Genomic DNA, 23,416 nt, shown 5'->3' with positions numbered 1-23,416 from the left:
GGGATGCTCCACTAAAACTCATTCATATTGGCCTTCTGGACCCATACTCTTTCACATCCGACCTTGGTCTAGATAATCTCTGAGGAATAACCGGTAAAACCAGAAGCACTGGCCGCCACATATCATAGTACTCGAACCAAGATATCTCCTCTCAATCTGCCACCAATCATGGTACTCGAAACACGATATCTCCTCTTAATTTACCACCAATCATGGTACTCGAACCATGACATCGCCTCTCAATTTGCCACCAATCACGGTACTCGAACCATGACGTCACCTCTCGATCTGCTACTTAGAACCTCTGGAATACTCCCTGCATCAAGTATGGGTCCTCTGCTTTTAGTAGTACGCGCCCATACTACCTGCCACATCTACCCATACTCTCTACACGGACCATCCCAGATTCCCTAAGTAGCTGCTCAACCTTCTCATCACCAATCTCAACACGCGTGCTTGCTCCCCAACAAAATGCTCTACTCTGTCAGCGTACTTATCTGACTAAGGTCACTTCCTAGGCTCTTCCTAGGTTCTCGCACTTCTCCGCCATCAGCTGCTGAGAAACTCCTTATGATGCCTCTTCCTAGGTTCTCACACTTCTCCGCCATCAGCTGCTGAGAAACTCCTTATGATGCCAGTCATCTACCTCCTGAATATCGTCACATTCACTTGGTAGATGACTCCCATCATCGGGAGTTCCACAAAGCATGAAGCAAGCAACATCCGAGCGTCGGATAAACACATATAACCTACTCTAGGTGATAACTCCACTAGCTCTACTCAAATCCCTCTCTACAAGGATTCCCGTTGGATACTCTTACTCATCACATACTCGAAAGCGCATCACAGATAACAGCAACTCCTAGGCTAAGGCATCACAAATCAGGTCACTCTAGTCCTAATATATGAAATACCTAGCCTATCTCTAGCATGCATAATATCTCATAATATCTCATAAAACATAAGGTAGGGGTATTTTGGAAAATCACTGTTCGGGCTCTAGCTGATTGTACACACTGCTCTTTCTCGTTTTCTCTTAGAAACTCTTGCTCGTTTTAGAAAAATCATTTATTTTGAAAATTTTCCTCCATTCCTCAGTTTGAGTCCAAATATACCCGAAGGTGCATCCGAATCCCTCAAACCAAGGCTCTGATACCAACTTGTGACGATGTGAAAATTTAAAACAAATTTTTCATTTTTAAAATGCATAAACTTATAACACTTTGTAAAACAATCTTTTTTATTCAGTTTTCTAAACATAACTCCATATTTGAATAACTAATAATCCAGGATCCTCAAAACAAAGCTCTTCCTCTGGTGTGTACAATCAAGCCGGTGTCGTCCTGCTAACCTGAAAACCTGAAACACATAACACATAACACTGTAAGCACGAAGCTTAGTGAGTTCCCCACATAAAACACATATTAGCCACTCAATACACTGAAATAAGGCAGATTCTAGCTTATGGAGGCCATTTGCTTATAAAGCCTCCATCTTGGGACCAAAAACCCTAAACGTTGGTCCATCAATCACAACACAAACATGATAAGGAAAGCTCTAAGCTTTTTACCTCTAGAAGAAGCTCCACCCTTTGAAGAACTCAAATCCAAACTTGTACTGCAACTTCTAACCTCCACAAAGACCTGCTCTTCTTCTTCACCATCACACAAAGGCTCTTTCTAGCTCAAAACACTTACACACCACTTTAGAACGATGACGATGCTCTCTTAGGGTTTCTCTCTGTGAAATGGTAGCTGAGGATAAGGCCATAGCATTCCTTATATAGTGCACAAGTCTCATTTAGGGTTTTACATCTAGGCCGACTATGCCCAACGTAATCTTTGGTACGCCTAACGTACCTAGCAGCGTTCACGTCCAAAATCATCACACGAGCACTCGCAGCGTACTCCTCAGTACGCCCAGTGTACTCGCCTGCCACACTCTTCTTTTATGAACTAAACTTAACAACTTGGAGAAGAAGGGTTAAATAGATACATCTAAATTCTCGGATGTTACAATATTCAAAAGATATAGAGCTACTCCTTTTCTCCAAACAATAGATTTGGGTCCCTAGAGTGCATTAGCAACATAAAGGTGCTACCTTTACGTGCTTCGTGTCCCATAATTCCAAAACCAAGATAGAAAGGAACATATCTCATGGGGAATAGCTTTTGCATAGCAACTAAAAGGGCTTTCTGCATATTTGATCCAAATAGAACTCAGAGCTGGAGTTTCAACTCCAGATCTAACTCATGCACCAAGATCTCATCATATTATCTCCAAACAAACCCTAAAACTCCATGAAAGATGGATCTAGAAAGGAGAAGGCCAAGGATAACGGTTCATTACCTCCAAAATGACCTCCCACTAAAGAATAAACCGAATCTCCACAAATCTCCTTGATCCAAGCTTCTTGATCTTCAAAATCTCTTCACAAATCACTTATCCAAGCTCCAATTTGCTTCCCAAGGACTCTCACACACGAATTTAGGGTTTCTGGATCTCAAAGGGTGCTAAGGGGGCTGAGGGGAGGACATTAAGTCCTTTAAATAGGGTGAAAACCCTAAGATTAGGGTTTTCCTCTTCCAGCACTGACTCGTCGAGTCCAGCTGCCGACTCGGCGAGTCAGGCCACTTAAACACGTGCCCGACACTCGCTTCGACTCAACGAGTCAAAAGGCCTACTCGTCGAGTCCCTTCCTTAATTTTTCAGATAACACTCTTCAACTTCTTGCTTCTGAGCTTAGGATGTTACACTTTAGACCTAATGAGTGAGGGTATGGTCTTAGATCCTAATTCGGTTAACTGCGGGTTTGGCACAATGTTAGAGGCTGGTGTGCAGCAACATCATTTATAGGAGTTGTTCATCATCAAGGGTGAGTCTTCTCACTATACTTACCATGAGTGGTATCTATGAGTGACCGGAGGGTCTTTAGTGATTATTTGAGTTGCATCATATTATCCATTTTTCTGTGTGATATATATGTTATGTTCTGTGCTTTAATGAGATAGGACCAGAGGGTCCAAACTGAGTTGTGGGACTGGAGGGTTCCATTGAGACAGGACCGGAGGGTCCAAAACCGAGCTGTGAGACCAGAGGGTCCTCACTGAGACACACGAACGAAAGGTCCACACCGAGACGTATGAGACCGGAGGGTCCATGCCGAGTTATAGCCATGAGAGGATTATTATTTGTGTATGTGGTATTTTGGGTAACTCATTAAGCTTTGTGCTTACCGTGTTATGTTATATGTGTTTCAGATTCTTCTCAGGATCACGGGAAGGCGCCGACTTGATTGTATATACCAGAGAAAGAGTTATGTTTCGAGGAACCTGGATTATTAATCGACAATTATGGAGTTGCGTTTTGTAAATTAAATACATGAGATTTTTGTGAAATGTGTTATGAGAATTATGTGATTTTAAAATGAAAAATTGGTTTGAAAATTTACGGTGTTACACGCTCTCTCATTTTGGATTGGCGCCTGATTAATTATTATAATATTGGTCAAGAACTAGTCCATTAGACTTAAACTTAATGGGTTGTCACTAATATAACCCAATAACATTTATAAAATAGGGGCTCGAGACGGTTTCCCAACTTGCTCAGGTCCATGGGCCGACCCTACAATTCACTCAAGACATCCAGATCGTACTCTTTTATCCTTTGACTAGAGTTTTTGTTCCATGGGGATTTCTCTGACAATGTTTTTAACGAGGCGAATGTTTGATGTATTATCTAAAGATACAAGATGAAGAAGTACAATTATGATTCATTGTAAATCTAATCAATAAGGGAATAAGGGAGAATGTTGTAACTCATAGAATAGTAATGAGTTTCTTACGTTTAAGTCATAAGTAGGAATTATATACATAACCGCTACAACTTTTGGCTTACCCAAGCTTTACCGTGGGTGTGTGTAGTATATATATATATATATATATATATATATATATATATATATATATATATATATATATATATATATATATATATATATATATATATATATATATATATATATATATATATATATATAAAAGATCAATATGAATGCTGGAATGATTCATCGAGTTAAACTAGTATATCATACTAAGAGTTTTATAATATTGCCACCTTTAACTAAAGTATCCCACTATTTTTATAAGGAGAAATTAAATATTATATTATATTTTTTTTCTACTTATTTTCCTACCTATATGAATGTTTTGTTCTCGAAGTTCTACTTAAGGAGGGATATGAATGAATAAGGAGGGAATGTAAGGGATGTCGTAGGAAAATCATGTTCCGGAGTTTAATTGATGGAATGAAAGTGAGGGGAAGGAAAAGATTTTTAAACCATATTTTATTTCCAAATTTTCTGCCTAAATTGGACGGATTCGGGAAGAAAGTGAAGAGAATGTAAATTTTTTAGTTTTCTTTTCTTTTGAAACACAAAAACTTAAATTTCCTTTTCATTTCCTTTGAACTAGAGAATACAGAATAAGGAAAATATTTTTTCCCCACTTTTTTTTTTGTCAATATTTTTCTTTCCCTTCTTTTATTGATTTATAGAAAAAAAGCTCCAAAACAAAATGGAAACGAATTCAATTTCTCTTTTATATGATAGTATAAATGTATGTTAAATTGGCGGTTATAATTATGACCAAACTTTTATTAGATACTATACATGTATCTTAAATTTGGCAGCCATAATATGACTTTGGGAATTATAACTTGATTTTTTATAGACTTCGGTGTCCATAACTACATATAATTATTGAAACGGTTAAAAGCTTACTAAATATGTCACCTAACTTTCAATTTCTTTTACTTGCATCAATAAATGGCCGGAAAACACCAAAAACAATTATAACCCGACTTTATTTTTTGACCAAACATAAATCTATAAATAGTGAAGGCAAAAATTTTAAAATGGAATTATATCTCTGTAAAAAGAAAAGCATCAAGGGATAGCTATGAGATGTTATTGGTGGATTGCCTATTGATGTTATTTTGGATGTCTATATTCTCTAACGAATAAATACAAGACAAAATTGTACGAAAAATATTTGTGTTTAACTAAAAATTGGTCCAAATGTTTTGGACTAGAATAATATGACAAAAATATTGATTTTATTGTAAGTTTGGTCCAATTTTTTTTTTTTTGAATTATTTTAAAATAAAAAGTGTTTCTATAAACTTTTTTTTCAGTTTATTTATTTACTTCAATTTTTTTATGTAAATAAAAAAGAAAATTTCAACCATCAACCCACTTTCTACTAACCCATCCAACCTATCATCTCCCTTTCAACATACATGCCTCTCCCTCTCTCTCTCTTCATTGGTTGGTGGACCACCACGAACAACGGTCACCAAGTCTTTTTTCAGAGCACCACCATTTTCATGTCGGATCTTTCGTCGGATCTGCACATTTACGACGACAACAATAGGGTACCAACGACGACCATAATGATAGGGCACCATCTTCGGTGACACACATTTCACCACCGAATTAAAATTCTGTTGAGAGAATCGTTGGGCGTTCGTCTGAACGAGATGACACCGACGATGAAAAAGAAGGGCGGTGAGGACTTTGTTGCTGGAGATCTCACTGACGACAGCGACGTTCCAGATCAGCGACGAAGGGCGACGACAACGAAGGATGGATTAACATTAAGTTTGCGATGGCAAAATCTTCAAAGCGAGATTGACCAATATTCAAACGACGCCAGAGAACCCTCGTTCCAGATCTGAAAACCCTTGTTCCGATGGCAGGTTGAGGTTTCTGGTAGGCGACGTAGGAAAAGGTAAGCGATGGTGCTCAAGATTTACAGACAAAAAACAAAGTGGATAAAGAATGGTGGTTTTGGCGGTGATATCTGGTAAGCGACATCAGAGAAAGAGAAGGACAGTGGAGAAAAAGAAAGACGAAATGCATATATAATGAAGGTTTTGGAGGTGGTTGATAGCAAGAATGGTGCTTGTGATAACGGTGTTCAGAAGATAACATTGGTTTCTAGTAGGTAGCGGTGGCTTCAAAAAGATAGTGGTTGTTTCCGGCTGGTATCAGTGGTTTTCGGTAGGTGGCAATAGGTTCTAGTGACAAAATGTAGAGAGAGAGAGAGAGAGAGAAAAGTAGTATGTATGTTAAAGAGATAGTGAGTGGGTATGGTGTATGGGTGAGTTTTATTTTTATTTCTATTCTTTATGTTCTTTTCAAACTTGGAAAATTAGAAGAAAAAAAAAAGTCATATTAATAAGGGCAAATCCATCGTTATAAAAAATTATTTTTGGACCAAACTTGCAAACAAATCATTGTTTTGGACCGATGGTGTTCGTCCAAAACTTTTTGGACAAAAATGTTAATTTTCGGCAAACCACATATACCATTTTTGCAATTTTGTCTAAATTTAATCTAAAACCAAAGAGTAAATTGCAAAATTGGTCCACATGTTTACTAAAAAGTAAGGGTGGACATGATAACCGAAAAACCAAATCACAAACGATTTAACCGTTAAAACAAATTCATAATAACTGAATCGTTTTTGAAACCAATTGTTCGTTTTTGTTTTTTTTGTTAACTGATAAGTAATGGTTTGGTTATGGTTTTATATAAAAATCATTCCATTATAAACTGAACCGAAAACCTTGTATTTAATTATATATAAACATGATTGGTCTTGAGGAATTAAATATTCTCAAAGGCCCATGACGAACTAGAAAAAAGGCTCTTATCGTTATTATAAATATTTATTTTTAAATAAAAATATATAGAATATATAATAAAAAAATAGACATATTCAACTGTTCACTTTGTGCCTCTCTAAGTCCCATGTATATAAATTATAAGTTATAAATAAATAAAAAATAAATAATGTGCAAACGTAGTTAAAAATTCCACAATATCAACAATCGAAGAATGATTGGTCTCATCTTCGTATGTGTGAAGTATTGATTGGTGGATAATATCATAGCATCTAATAATTTTTTTTATAACAGAGTGATGTTATTTGAAATTCAATAAGATCATGTCATCATTATATACTTATAAAAGAAACATTTTTCTTTCATCACATTCAATTGAAACTCTCATTTATTTTTCCTTTAACAATATTCATTTGAAACTTTCATTACTTTTTAATTTCTTTTTAATAATAATAATAAATTGTTTAATAAGGTTAAATAAATATAAAACCTAAAGTGTAATCATATATAAACTAAATTTCAATATTAAAAGAATATATTTTCTTCTGCTTATAAATTTATGTTTTTAATTTTTAACATATTATAGTTAATTTAGTAGGTCTAATATGTTGCTGTATGTAAACCATTATCATTTTAAAGCCACAACTTTTAATCAATTTATATAAAATACTTAAATTGTTAATTTAAATATAACTTTACAGGATCAACTTAAATAAAAATTTTAGTTCAAATTTGTAACGTCCTTGTTTCTAGGCTAGACATTAATATCATTATATACTTATAAAAGAAACATTTTTCCTTTCACCACATTCATTTGAAACCCCCATAACTTTTCAATTTCTTTCTAATAATATTTATAATTTTGTTAATTAAGTTAAACAAATATCAAATCTAAAGTATAGTCATATATAAGTTAAATTCAATATTAAAATAATATCATTACTTCTACTTATAAAGTTATGTTTTTTAACTTTTAACATATTATACTTAATTTATTAGTTTTAATATATTGTTGGATGTAAATCATTATCATTTTAAAGATATAATTCTGGAACAGTTTTTATAAAACATTTAAATTATTAATTTAAATATGACAATATAGGGTCAACATAAATATAAATTTTAGGTTAACTTAAACAACCCAAATAATATATTGTAAATAGTTAAAAGTGATAAATTGTAGTGTCTTTCTAATAATGATTATAAGTTGGTTAATAAGGTTAAATAAATATCAAACCTAAAGTGTAATCATAAGTCAACTAAATTTTAATTTTTAAATAATATATTTACTTCTACTTACAAAATTATGTCTTTAACTTTTAACATATTATACTTAATTTATTAGATTTAATATATTGTTATATGTAAACCATTATCAGTTTAAAGCTACAACCTTTGAATATTTTGGATAAAATGCTTAAATTGTTAACTAAAATATAACATTACAATGTCAACATAAATATAAATTTCAGTTCCATTTAAAAATCAAAAAAAATATTTTATAAATAGTTAAAAGTGATAATTTGTAGTGATAAATGTTAAAACTAAATTGCAATCTTAATTTCACTAAAATATTACTAAACATATTTTTATAATGGTTAAAAGTTCTCAAATGAGTAGCTTAAAATAACTTATAATAACAATAGTTAAAAATAACTCTATATCAATGATTATATTGTTACATTTAAAATCAAAAAATAATGTTTGATGTTTTAAATAATTATAATGATGGAATTTAAAACATTAAGCAAATCAATTTTAAAAAATTTGTTAACAATAATAACAAATATAAATAACATTAAACCATATATTAAATTTAAATTTATTCATGTGTAACTCACGAGTAGAATTCATTCAAACGTTTGAGATTATGAAGTTATAATAGATGTATATATTATCATATAATTCAAAATAATCAATATATTATTTGAATTTAGTATACAAACTATTATATCAAATTTAATAACAACGTTACTGTTATATAAAAAAAACATATTTTTATAAAAACTTCAGCTATACAGGTGTTTCTGCGCATTACAATGTTAACTTAAATATAAATTTCAATTCCACTTGAATAACCAAAGAATATTTTGTAAATAGTTAATAGTGATAAATTGTAGTCATAAATGCAAAAACTAAATTGTAATATCAGATTAACCGAAATATTTCCTAAATATATATTTATAATTCTTAAAAGTTTTCCAAATAAGTAGTTTAAACTAACTTTTAATAACAATAGTTAAAAATAACTCTATATAAATGATTATATTCTTACCTTTAAAAAAATAATGTTTGATGTTTTAAATAATTATAATGATAGAAATTAAAACATTAAGCAAATAAATTTTTAAAAATTAATTGACAATAACAACTATAAATAACATTAAATTATATATTATATTTAATTTTATTCATGTGTAAGTCATGGGTAGAAGTCATTCAAACGATTGAGATTATGAAGTTATAATAGATGTATATATATTATCATATAATTCAAAATAATCAATATATTATATCAATTTAGTATAAAGATTATTATATCAAATTTAACAACAACGCTATTGTTATATTTAAAAAACATATATTTGTAACGACTTCAACTATATAGTTACTTCTGCGCAACGCGCAGGCATTCGCCTAGTTGATGTAATAGTCTATGTTAACCTTTGTAACTCATTTTGAAATAATAGAAATGTATTATTTGAGTATTATGTGTTTTATGCTTAATTATGTGGCTTAAATGAATTAAGAATAAAAGTAAGCGTAATAATAAAATATTAGATAAGCCTGATATCTATACATGAAGTTGTAGAGGACGTTACGAGGATTCCGAAATATAAAGAATTCCGAAATCCGAGTTATAACAAATGAGTTATGACCTGTCAAAGTTTCGCGACAGAACCGGTACAACAGTGCATGACGTAAATAGTGAGTTTACGATAGAGCGATATTTAGCCTTAGTGATCTACACGAAAGTCGTAGAATACGTTAAACCGAGAGCGTGCATAAGAAGAACGTCTAAATTTGACTTCGTATGAGGAAGTTATGATTTTTCGAAGTTTCGACGTAGCGGTATGCAACGCAAAGTTCGAATATGAGACCGAGTGATTTCTAGCCAAAACAATCTAAACGAGAATCGAAGATCTCATCGATAGTGAAACAACCCAAAAATACCACCCAAAAATTTCGATTTTTATTATAACAAAACCCATGAGACTGAGTATCACATAATAAAACCATATGCTGCGTGTTTCAAAAACCATAATAAAATACTGTGAGAAAAACTGTATCACAACTGTATCCAAACATATCAAGAAAACTAAATCAACTCCCAGGACAAAACTGAAGTTGTGGTGTGTGCGATGCCATCATCCCGAGCTCTTCCCTTTGCTTGCGGAAGTACCTGAAACCAAAACTGAAACTGGAAGCACGAAGCTTAGTGAGCTCCCCCACACTACCACATACCACATAATAATATATAAGCACATACTGGGCCTTGCCCACTGCATCGGACCGAAGTCCGGGCTAACTGGGGCCTTGCCCCCTACATCGGACCGAAGTCCGAAGCTGACTGGGAGCTCTGTCCCCTACATCGGACCGAAGTCCGAAGCTGACTGGGGCCTCCATCCCCTACATCGGACCGAAGTCCGAAGCTGACTGGGACCTCCGTCCCCTACATCGGACCGAAGTCAGAAGCTGACTGGGACCTCTGTCCCCTACATCGGACCGAAGTCCAAAGCTGACTGAACATAGCATAAACATATCAACTAGCATAACACATAAATCCTGTCTGAGCCACAGAGGCGTCAAACATACTAGCTACTGAATTGGACCGAAGTCCAGAAACTACGGCTAACTGAACGGGCCGGCATTGTGGCCTTAGACCCATTCCTACTGAAGGGAAACTCACCTCGTGAACTGGCTGTTGTGTGAATGGCTCTGGAAGCTAACTGCTGCTGCTCCGGTATCTCCCCGGCTACAAGTCCATAAACACACTCAATCAAATGCTAAACACTGCACTGGGGTAAAATGACTCTTTTACCCTTGGTCAAAGTCAACTCTCTCGGTCAAAGTCAACCCACAGTTGACCTGACTCGCCGAGTTGGGCCGCCAACTCGCCGAGTCTCTAGTCTCACTTCTCAACCCTACTCGTGGCTACTCGTCGAGTATGGCATCGACTCGACGAGTACCCTCTCGATCCAAGAACTCAAACAATCTTCATCCGACTCGCCGAGTCATATGAACAACTCAACGAGTTGTTCTTCGATCTAAGAAGATTGCCTTCGACTCGCCGAGTTGTATGAACAACTCGTCGAGTCCTAACATTACTGAGTCCACCCTCCGACTCACTGAGTCCATCCTACTGCTCACTGACCACCACTCGGAATCACTCAAAGGGGGTAAAGATCGGGGACTCGCGACCGGACTCGCCGAGTCCGAAGAACGACTTGCCGAGTCACATGCATGCAGATCCTAAAAACTCAATTCTGCTCAACACCACCGCATACAAATTATAGATCTGAGTTCCTAAGGCTGATTTACCACGTAAAGTTTCCAACTTTACGTGTACATCCACATGAAAAAGGAGATAAAGGCTAAAAAGGAACTTAGAAGAGTAGATCTAGGGTTATCATGCAAAATGGCTCCATAAAGGTGATAGATCTATGATTTTGGAACTGAAACATGGCTAGATCCGAAGGCTAATCAATCTAATGTGATCCCTCTACCAAGAACAAGCTAAGAAATGGCTAAAAGAGGCTAAATATGCTTGCTAAAGAGAAATCAATCATAGAAACAGAAGGAATTCAGCTAATACCTCAATGAACTCTGAAATGGGAGCAAGACCTTGGATCTTCTTCTTCTCCTTTGGATCTAGCCTCCTTCTTCTCTTCAAAACTTCAAGATTCACACAAGAAATGCACAAATAACCAAGGAAACGATTAGGGTTTGCTAAATGATGCTCTGAGGATGAAGGGGACGAGTTTGGGGGCTCATAAGGTGGTTTAAATAGGGTGCAAACCCGGGGATTTAGGGTTTCTACCTGGCAGGCAGACTCGCCGAGTCCCGAATATGGACTCGCCGAGTCGCCGACTAACACGTGCTCGAAATCTCGTCCCCACTCGACGAGTCGGGCCATAGACTCGCCGAGTCCCTCTCAAAAACTTCTAAATAAATGCCACAGAAGCAACGTACCAGGAATGGGGCATTACAATTCTCCCCCACTTGTCTCAGACTTCTTCCTCGAAGTCTGCTACGGCTGAATCTGCAAATAACTCCGGGTAGTGCTCTCTCATTTCTTCCTCAGCCTCCCACGTCCACTCAGACCCCTTTCGGTGCTGCCACTGCACCTTCACTAACTGAATTGCCTTGTTCCTCAAGGTCTTTGTCTTCCGGTCCAGAATCGCGACCAGCCTCTCAATATAATTCAGGCTGCTATCAACCTGAATATCCTCTAAGGGAACAACTGCTGACTCATCCACCAAACACTTCCTCAACTGAGACACATGGAAAGTGTTGTGGATCTGGCTAAGCTCTACAGGAAGATCCAACCGATAAGCAACCCGACCCACTCGGGCCAACACCCTAAAAGGACCAATGAACCTAGGGCCCAACTTGCCCCTCTTCCGAAACCTGATGACACCCTTCCAGGGTGAGACCTTCTGGAGGACCATATCGCCCACCCGGAACTCCAAGTCTGAACGCCTCCTGTCGGCGTAGCTCTTCTGCCGACTCTGCGTAGTCTGCAGTCTACTACGGACCTGCTGAATCAACTCGGTCGTCTTGAGCACCACCTCTGTGCTCCCAACGACTCGCTGACTGACCTTGCCCCAACAAATCGGGGTCCTACACTTCCTCCCGTAAAGCATCTCAAAGGGAGGTCGATCAATGCTCGCATGATAACTGTTGTTATACGAAAATTCCGCTAACATAAGATACGTATCCCAATTGCCACCGAAGTCTAGAACACATGCCCTGAGCATGTCCTCGAGAGTCTGAATCGTCCTCTCGCTCTGCTCGTCCGTCTGAGGGTGAAAAGCGGTGCTGAAATGAAGACGAGTACCCATCTCGTCGTGAAACCGCTTCCAGAATCTGGATGTAAAACGGACATCTCGGTCTGACACCACCGATACCGGCACTCCATGACGTGCCACGATCTCACGCACATAGATATCGGCTAACTTTTCTGCCGATATACTCTCCTGGATCGGAATAAAATGAGCACTCTTCGTCAACCGACCCACTACTACCCATATTGAATCTACTCCTCGTGCGGTCCTGGAAGCTTGGTGACAAAATCCATGGTGATGTCCTCCCATTTTCACACGGGAATGTCTAACGGCTGCATCTTGCCGTGAGGCCTCTGGTGCTCCGCCTTGACCTTCCTACAGGTCAGGCACCTCTCAACATACCAAGCGACATCCCGCTTCATGCAGGGCCACCAATAATCGGGTCGAAGATCTCTATACATCTTCATCGCCCCTGGATGGATAGAAAATCGAGACTTATGAGCCTCGTCCATCAACACCTGCCATACTCCTCCCCAGTACGGTACCCACACTCTCCCATGAAGTGTCAGCAATCCCCGACTGTCATAATCAAACGAAGCTACTCAGCCCACTATCCTCTCACACTTTTGCCTCTCCTCCTTGAGGCCCTCAACCTGAGCCTCCCTAATCCGTTCCAACAACGGAGTAATCACTGTCATCCTCAAACACAAATCTCTGATAGGGGCTGCCGACACTTTGCGGCTTAGGGCGTCGGCCACCACGTTGGCCTTCCCTGGATGGTAAAGGATCTCACAATCATAATCCTTCAGCACATCCAACCACCTCCTCTGCCTCATGTTCAGACTCGGCTGATCCATAAGGTACCTCAAACTCTTATGATCCGTGTAGATAGTACAACGGACCCCATAAAGATAATGCCTCCAAATCTTGAGGGCAAACACAACCGCCCCTAGCTCTAAATCATGGGTAGGATAGATAGCCTCGTGAGGCTTCAACTGCATCGAGGCGTAAGCTATCACATGGCCTCGCTGCATCAACACTGCTCCCATACCTGTGATTGAGGCATCACAGTAGACTACGAAGTCCTCTACTCCCTCTGGCAAGGTAAGGATCGGAGCCTCGCACAATCTCTGCCTGAGGGTCTCGAATGCTGCCTGCTGCTCAGGCCCCCAACGAAATACCACCGACTTCTTGGTCAGTCGGGTGAGCGGCACTGCTATCTTGGAGAAATCCTGAATGAACCTCCGGTAATACACGGCTAATCCTAGGAAGCTCCGAATCTTAGATGGAGACTTCGGGACCTCCCACTGCATCACGGCCTCTATCTTGGCCGGATCCACCAAAATACCCTTCTGGTTGATGAGGTGACTAAGGAACTGCACCTCGCGCAACCAGAACTCACACTTGGAGAACTTTGCGAAAAGTTTCTCCCTCCTCAAAACTTCTAGCACCTCCCTCAGGTGCTCCTCGTGCTGCTCCTGCGTCTTGGAATATACCAAGATATCATCTATGAATACTATCACTGACCGATCCAGCATCGGCTTGCACACACGATTCATGAGATCCATGAACGCGGCTGGGGCATTGGTGAGCCCAAATGGCATCACCACAAACTCATAATGACCATACCTGGTCCTAAAAGCAGTCTTCTGCACATCCTCATCCGTAACCCGCATCTGATGATACCCGGAGCGTAGATCGATCTTGGAGAACCAAGACGCTCCCTGAAGCTGGTCAAACAAATCATCTATCCTCGGAAGTGGGTAACGGTTCTTCACCGTTACCTTATTCAACTCCCGGTAATCTATACACATACGATGCGACCCATCCTTCTTCCTCACAAACAGGATCGGCGCTCCCTAAGGCAAACTGCTCGGCCGAATGAAACCCTTGTCTAGCAGCTCCTGCAGCTGCGTAGACAACTCCTGCATCTCAGGGGGAGCTAGGCGATACGGTGCCTTGGCTATCGAAGCCGCACCAGGAATCAGGTCGATCCCAAACTCAACCTGCCTCTCAGGAGGTATTCCCGGTAAATCCTCGGGAAATACATCCGGAAAGTCTCGCACTATCGGAACATCATCAATTGTCGTCTTGCCCTTCTCCCGGGCATCCAAGACATAAGCTACATAACCAGCGCAACCCTGCTGAAAATAGCGCCTCGCCCTTGCGGCGGAACAAAAGGTCGGTCCGCGTTGTGGCCTCTCGCCCTGAATCACTAACTCTCCCCCACTGGGAGTGCGAACCCTCACTAGCTGAAGCTCACAATCAATCACCGCCCCGTTGGGGCTTAGCCAATCCATGCCTACAATAACCTTATTCCCTCGCAGGGGAATAGGAACCAGGTCCACCGAAAACTGCTCGTCAAACAACTGAAGAGAACACCCTCTATGCACTCTGGCGACCCTCACGGTCCTGTCATCTGCTATCTCAACCCCTAGTGGACAATCCAGCTCCCCTGGAGCTCTGCTAAATCTCTTGCTAAGCGCAAGCGATACAAATGATCGGGTAGCCCCCGAATCGAATAATACCATAGCAGAAATGTCGTTCACAGAGAACGACCCTATATAAAACATACAATCATAAGCAATAATCAATCAATAATAATATAAAGATGAAGGGAAGATACATACCCGTCACCACATCAGGAGTCGCTCGCGCCTCCTCTGCTGTCATCTGAAACACCCTACTCTTCGCCACTGGCGCCTCGGCTCGGCCCTGCCGGCCATCTGTAATCCTCAAAGTAGCAGGGGCAGGTGCAGCCACCTTCCCTACTGCAGCTAAACTCGGACACTGGGACTTTATATGTCCCCTCTGATTGCAATGAAAGCAAATCAGATCTGATGCTTCAACGACAGTAGCAGGGGCCGTACAATCCCTGCTCAAATGCCCAGTCCGACCGCACTTGAAGCAGCCGGAACTCCCTGCCTTGCACACACCATCGTGCATCTTCCCACACCTGCCACATCGGTTGTGGCTCGGCTGAATCCTAGATCTGTGATCTGAAACCTTGGGCTTTTTGCCCGAACCTCCTGAACCCGAAACCGTCTCCGGTTTCCTCTTCTTCTCCATCTCGAGATCAATCTCCCTCTCTCAAGCCCTAGCAATCATGTCGTCCAACGTTTTACAGCTGGACCGGCTCACAAACTGGCGAATATCGCTCCGCAACATCTCATGATAACGGGCCTTCTTCATCTCCTCATCGGCTACATACAGAGGAACAAAAAGAGCCCTCTCCCTGAACTTGGCGGTGATCTTCGCCACGGTCTCTGTAGTCTGGGTGAGGTCCTGAAACTCTCTGGCTAACTGCTGCACCTCAATGACTGGTGCAAACTCCGCCCTGAACCTGGTAGAGAAATCAGCCCAGGTCATGGCATCCAACGCTGCATCATCTCCAATGGTATGTCCGACCTCCTCTCACCAATCCCGTGCCCTGTCCTTCAGAAGACAGGATGCCAATCTGACCTTGTCCCCCTCGGGACACCTGCTAGTGCGGAACGCGTTGGCTACATCCGCCAACCATCTACTACTCGCTATGGGGTCCCACGCCCCGTGATAGTCTGGAGCTCCACATGCCCTGAACTCCCTGAACGTAAGTGTGCACGACCCCATCATGGCCGCCACCTCGGCACGGAAGGTGCCCAACCTCTCATCCATCAGCTCTAGGATACCCTCCTTGATCGAACCGAAGATCACATGAGTCTGCTCTAAAATGATACGAGTAATCTCTGAAGAAAGAAACTCTCTGGTCTGCTCATCCATGCGATCGTCCCCCGAGCCTGATCCTGATCCCTCCCCGGCACCTCCACTGCCGGCTGCTGTCCTCGGACACAAAACCACCATTTGAAACACATCATAGCAACATCAGAAAACTGAAATACCTCAAGGGATCATTAATACTACTACTAGCTTCCTGGTCTTGTCTCGGCCTTCCTTGATTCGAGTACGGATCCTCTGCTTTCAGTAGTACGGGCCCATACTACCTTCCACATCTATCCGTACTTTCCTCAAGAACTGCCTTGACTCCACCAAGTCAGTTCTACTACTACTGATCTCTGCTACTCTCATCCTAGGCTTGCCCTAGGGAAATCTATGACTCCACTCAAACCAGTCCTCAGCTGCTGAAGGCCTCCTTGTAATGTTAATTAGCCACCACCTGAATACCATCACATGCAATGAGGCTTGGATAATCCTTCGAGTAAAAGACTCGTCCCTACAACGGTTGGACTCAGACAAGAGCTGCGCAATAGGGCCAAATCCAGCACTCTGAGATTATTCAACCCTGCTAACATGTGATGTGACGTATTCACCTAATGGCTAACTCCCACCACTCAGAGTCCCACAAAGCACAAAGCAAGCAGCATTTGGATAAAGGAAACATACTCAGGCAAAACTATTCTCATAACGAGAAACTACACTAGCATACAATGCTAAGCTCGCGCTACCAGGCATAACCTAAACAGGCTATCCTACTGCTGTCTACTCAATACTAGCATGCAATTTTCATAAAGCTGTAACACATATAGCAGGCACATAAGGCATCCTCCTAGATCCTTAGTCCTATACTAGCATGTTGTTCTACTAAAACTGGAACAATTAATCATAATAATAAAACTTGTATTGGTAATTTGGGAGTACTTACTTGAGCTCGGCTGATCGCATGCACCACACCCTTATCTTGTTTAAAAATTCTTTTCTTTCTAATTGCTTTTCAAAATTTCATTCGAAAACATTTTCTTTTTGAAAATATTTTTATCTTTTCCCTTAGTTTGAGTTCAGTTGCACCCGGAGGTGTATCCGAATCCCTTAAACCAGGGCTTTGATACCAACTTGAAACAACCCAAAAATACCACCCAAAAATTTCGATTTTTATTATAACAAAACCCATGAGACTGAGTATCACATAATAAAACCATATGCCGCGTGTTTCAAAAACCATAATAAAATACTGTGAGAAAAACTGTATCACAACTGTATCCAAACATATCAAGAAAACTAAATCAACTCCTAGGACAAAACTGAAGCTGTGGTGTGTGCGATGCCATCATCCCGAGCTCTTCCCTTTGCTTGCGGAAGTACCTGAAACCAAAACTGAAACTATAAGCATGAAGCTTAGTGAGCTCCCCCAAACTACCATATACCACATAATAACATATAAGCACATACTGGGCCTTGCCCACTGCATCGGACCGAAGTCCGGGCTAACTGGGGCCTTGCCCCCTACATCGGACCGAAGTCCGAAGCTGACTGGGGCCTCTGTCCCCTACATCAGACCGAAGTCCGAATCTGACTGGGACCTCCGTCCCCTACATCGGACCGAAGTCAGAAGCTGACTGGGACCTCTGTCCCCTACATCGGACCGAAGTCCGAAGCTGACTGAACATAGCATAAACATATCAACTAGCATAACACATAAATCCTGTCTGAGCCACGGAGGCGTCAAACATACTAGCTATTGAATTGGACCGAAGTCCAGAAACTACGGCTAACTGAACGGGCCGGCATTGTGGCCTTAGACCCGTTCCTACTGAAGGGAAACTCACCTCGTAAACTGGCTGCTGTGTGAATGGCTCTGGAAGCTAACTGCTGCTGCTCCGGTATCTCCCCGGCTACAAGTCCATAAACACACTCAATCAAATGCTAAACACTGCACTGGGGTAAAATGACTCTTTTACCCTTGGTCAAAGTCAACTCTCTCGGTCAAAGTCAACCCACAGTTGACCTGACTCGCCGAGTTGGGCCGCCAACTCGCCGAGTCTCTAGTCTCACTTCTCAACCCTACTCGTGGCTACTCGTCGAGTATGGCATCGACTCGACGAGTACCCTCTCAATCCAAGAACTCAGACAATCTTCATCCGACTCGCCGAGTCATATGAACAACTCGACGAGTTGTTCTTCGATCTAAGAAGATTGCCTTGGACTCGCCGAGTTGTATGAACAACTCGTCGAGTCCCAACATTACTGAGTCCACCCTCTGACTCACTGAGTCCATCCTACTGCTCACTGACCACCACTCGGAATCACTCAAAGGGGGTAAAGATCGGGGACTCGCGACCGGACTCGCCGAGTCACATGCATGCAGATCCTAAAAACTCGATTCTGCTCAACACCACCGCATACAAATTATAGATCTGAGTTCCTAAGGCTGATTTACCACGTAAAGTTTCCAACTTTACGTGTACATCCACATGAAAAAGGAGATAAAGGCTAAAAAGGCACTTAGAAGAGTAGATCTAGGGTTATCATGCAAAATGGCTCCATAAAGGTGATAGATCTGCGATTTTGGAACTGAAACATGGCTAGATCTGAAGGCTAATCAATCTAATGTGATCCCTCTACCAAGAACAAGCTAAGAAATGGCTAAAAGAGTCTAAATATGCTTGCTAAAGAGAAATCAATCATAGAAACTGAAGAAATTCGGCTAATACCTCAATGAACTCTGAAATGGGAGCAAGACCTTGGATCTTCTTCTTCTCCTTTGGATCTAGCCTCCTTCTTCTTTTCAAAACTTCAAGATTCACACAAGAAATGCACAAATAACCAAGGAAACGATTAGGGTTTGCTAAATGATGCTCTGAGGGTGAAGGGGACGAGTTTGGGGGCTCATAAGGTGGTTTAAATAGGGTCCAAACCCGGGGATTTAGGGTTTCTACCTGGCAGGCAGACTCGCCGAGTCCCGAATATGGACTCGCCGAGTCGCCGACTAACACGTGCTCGAAATCTCGTCCCCCCTCGACGAGTCGGGCCATAGACTCGCCGAGTCCCTCTCAAAAACTTCTAAATAAATGCCACAGAAGCAACGTACCAGGAATGGGGCGTTACAGATAGTAATGCAACGGTAAAAAGACAGACGAAAACAGACGTCAGATGAAGGAGTTGTGAATTCCTAACGGAGTTTTTCTGTCATGGCCTACTAAAAAATAACAAAATAAAAGTTAAAGTCAAAATTAGCCGACGGAGTCTTAACGAGAGTTGTAGAGCATAATCTCACCTACGCATGCATATAAAGAACGTCGAAAAAGGAGCTCGTATGCGGAAGATATGAATTTCTGAAGTTCGGGGCACGAACTTCCACCCGTGTCAAAGCTCACGACGTGAGCACAGTGTTCACAACGTGAGCATGTGATGGACACCTTCCAGGGCAAGTGGCCATGACAAACGCAGTGACCTATCGAGCTCACGACATGAGCATTAGTGGCTCACAACGTGAGCATAGGATTTCAACCTCCTATAAATAAAAGTCGAGTCCAGCCGTTTATGGTTGCCAAATCTCTTTCCTCTCACTCCATATTACCTCGATTTACATGCAAGCTATACCCCCAAAGCCCCAGTATCATCCCGACACCCGAAGCAAGTCCCGAAGCTCCGAAGATCCCGAGAAGAAAAGAGTTTCCGAGCCGAAGCTCTACCCGCGAGAAGCCATGTGTGTGAAGATATCCCAGATTCATCGAAGAGTTACTGCTTTTAGAGCCGTAGTGTTGTCCGATAATCATCTTATCAAGTGAGTGCATAGTCTCTTTCATATACATAATTTTAATACAAGTATTGAAGAATGTATTAGATATATGATATGAGTAAGTGTGTAGTTGCTTTCTGATAATACACATATATGAATTATGCTCTATGAAATACATGTTATGTGATTATATACTATTTGTTATATGGTATGAGTATTGAATGAATATGTTATGCAGGTTTTAAGCTGTATATAAACAAGTATATTTTGTCTACAAATATGTTGGGTAGAACATTGGTAGATAGTGACGTGTGATGAAATAAAAATGATGAGAGGCCTCGATGTGATTGTGATTTAGTCATCTAGCAGAATATGGATGACGACCACAGACTTTTCTAGACAGTTCAGTGGAACGTTGGCAGGCTCATAACATGTAGGTGTAGTGAACTTGGGCGTTCATTTGTTGTACTCTATCCCCCTCATGGTTGCCTTAGGACATTCATTGCTGAGGAAACCCCTTTGCAGTAGTGTCCGTCCCGTGAAAATCCTAGATTAGGTCCCTTGTAATAGTTGTTGTCATAGGGACGTAAAGTGAGGATAACGGGAAAGGGGAAATCGGGTTATTGTTGGTTGGTGAAATTAAATATAACTATTTATTGTGGGTTGAAAACCCTATATGCTCACCAGGCTCCCAAGCCTGACCCACTCTTTTCTTTGTATTACAGGTAGTGGTGCGAGAGCATACGTTGGAGAACTTGTGAAGATGTTTTATTTATAAAGCAGTAGTTGTATATAATTGTGTAAGGTCTATGTTTTATTGTTTATGCTTTTGTGTCTATATCGGAACATGACATCCCAAGTTTTGATATATAATGAAAATACATTTCTTTAAGAAATGCTTTGATAAACCTTATTTTATCATGTATGGTTTTGGGGACAAATTCCGCAACTCCTTTAAATCAATGGATTTACTCTGAAATTATTTTAAAATGATAAATGAAACCGGTCTTTTCTGGCCGTGAATTTAGGGATGTCACAGTTGGTGTTAGAGCATTAGTGTATGTCATATTTTAGACACGAGCACTAGTTTATTTTAGGAAAGTTGCCTAAAATGCTTTTATGTGCTACATGTTATATGTTTACCATATATGATATTATTTGTTCAGATCTACGGTTTGTTGCCAACCGGATCTGAAAGCTTATGTGTTTAGGATTCTAAGCATATGACTACGTATTAGAACTAGCATGTAAACATTTCGGAGTGATAAGGATGATTTAATTATCTATCGTGATTGAGAATCTAAATTCACCTTATTCGGTGTGTAGATCAAAAATGGTAAGAACCAGAAATGGAGTTGGAAACGTGAACGAAGACAGGAATCAACCACCTGTGATTGAGCGAGTACCTGTTATAGCAGCATCACCTGAGCCACTAACAATAGTTGGTGTATAATTGATGATTCAAAAGATGTTGGATCATCAAATGGATGAAACTAGACATCTGCTTCGACAGAATCGTGAAGAATTTTCAATACCGATAGAACAGCCCGAGTTGAATGAAGGGCATACGGAAGGAGGTAACTTTAGTGAGACTGTTGGTCAAGCCAACCCACCGTTAGTTAGACAAAACAACCATGAGGGAGGAATTGATGGACTTGGATGCAAGTACAAAGACTTTTTGACTTGCAAACCATCGACCTTTACCGGAAAGGAGGATCCGATCAGAGTTATGAATTGGATCTCAGAAATGGAGCTAGCCTTCATGACGTGTGGCTGTAGAGGTAAGTTGCAGACCACTTTCGTAGTACGTCAATTCAGGGGCGGAGCTGTTCGTTGGTGGAACACTCTAGGGAAGACCCTAAGCCCTAATGAGCCACTGCAACTGACTTGGCAGAGTTCTTGGTGCAATTCAAGCGCAAGTTCTGCTCGGCCCAAAATCTACTGGAGTTGGAGAACAAGTTTCTGACATTGACAAAAGGCATCATGTCAGTCGATGATTACACTAATGCCTTTACAGACAAAATGGAGTTTGCTTTGCGTATCGTCCCAGACGAGCTGACAAAGGTTGACCGGTACACAAAGGGACTCCCAAGGGAGTATGTTGTGCCAGTACGTCAGGCACCTACTCTAGAGGCAACTATTTGGGCTGCCAAGTCTGTTGAGGATATGATCAAGGGGAGAACCGCCAGCAAGGTTGAGGTTGGCGAAAAGAGAAAGTTTGAAGGAACTTCGGGTTCCAGCAAGAAAAACAAAATTTTGAAGTCTAATTCGAAGAAGTTTGGAGGCGAAGGGAAATGGTGTGAAAAGTGCAAGAAAAAGCACTATCGGAAGTGTACTGAGGAGGTGACCTACTACAAATGTGGAAAAACTAGGCATTATGCCAATGAGTGTCCGTCCAACAAGAGGATGTGCTTTGGATGTAACGAAGAGAGGAACATTTTGAAAGACTGTCCTAAAAAGAAGGAGGCAGCAAAACCCAATATTCCGCCAAATCCGAAGGCAAGAGCCTTTCAGATGACACTTGAGGTTGCGAAAGATGAAGCTGATGTCGCTTCAGGTACCTTTCTCGTAAACAAATTGCCTGCCCAAATTTTATTTGATTCTGGAGCCAACTACTCCTTTATTTTGCATGAACTTGGTAGAAAACTAGCTTTGCTTGTCGTTAGACTAGATAATGCTTTAATAGTCGAGGTAGCTAGTGGCAAGTTTGTACCTGTTAGCCATCGCATGAAAAACATCTTCATTGATTTGAATGGGAATAAGTTCCACGAGGAATTATTGCCTATTGAACTAAATGGTTTTGACATCGTGCTGTTAATGGATTGGCTTAGCGCCAATGATGTTGAGATATTATGAAAGAAGAAGATAGTAAAAGTAAACCCGCTAGGGAAAGAGTCATTTATGGTGTATGGGGATAAACGCAGAGTAAGTGCTGGGATTATTTCCCTAATGAAAGCCATAAAGTGTTTGGCCAAAGGATGTACATCATATTTGGCATTCGTAATTGATGCAAAGAAGGAGAAAAAGGAGATGCAGGACATTCCTGTGGTGTGTGATTATTCGAAGTATTTCCCGAAGATCTTCCCGGATTACCGCCTGATAGACAAGTGGAGTTCAGAATAGACTTGTTACCAGGGACGACACCAATAGCAAAAGCACCTTACCGATTAGCACCATTGGAGATGAATGAGCTAATGATGCAACTTCAGGAGTTGTTGGACAACGGTTTCATTAGACCTAGTTCATCACCTTGGGGAGCTCCGGTGTT

Source organism: Lactuca serriola, chromosome 9 (genome assembly GCF_051521515.1).
Source record: "Lactuca serriola cultivar US96UC23 chromosome 9, Lser_US96UC23_V15, whole genome shotgun sequence".
NCBI lineage: Eukaryota > Viridiplantae > Streptophyta > Magnoliopsida > Asterales > Asteraceae > Lactuca > Lactuca serriola.
This window is presented reverse-complemented; position numbering follows the sequence as displayed.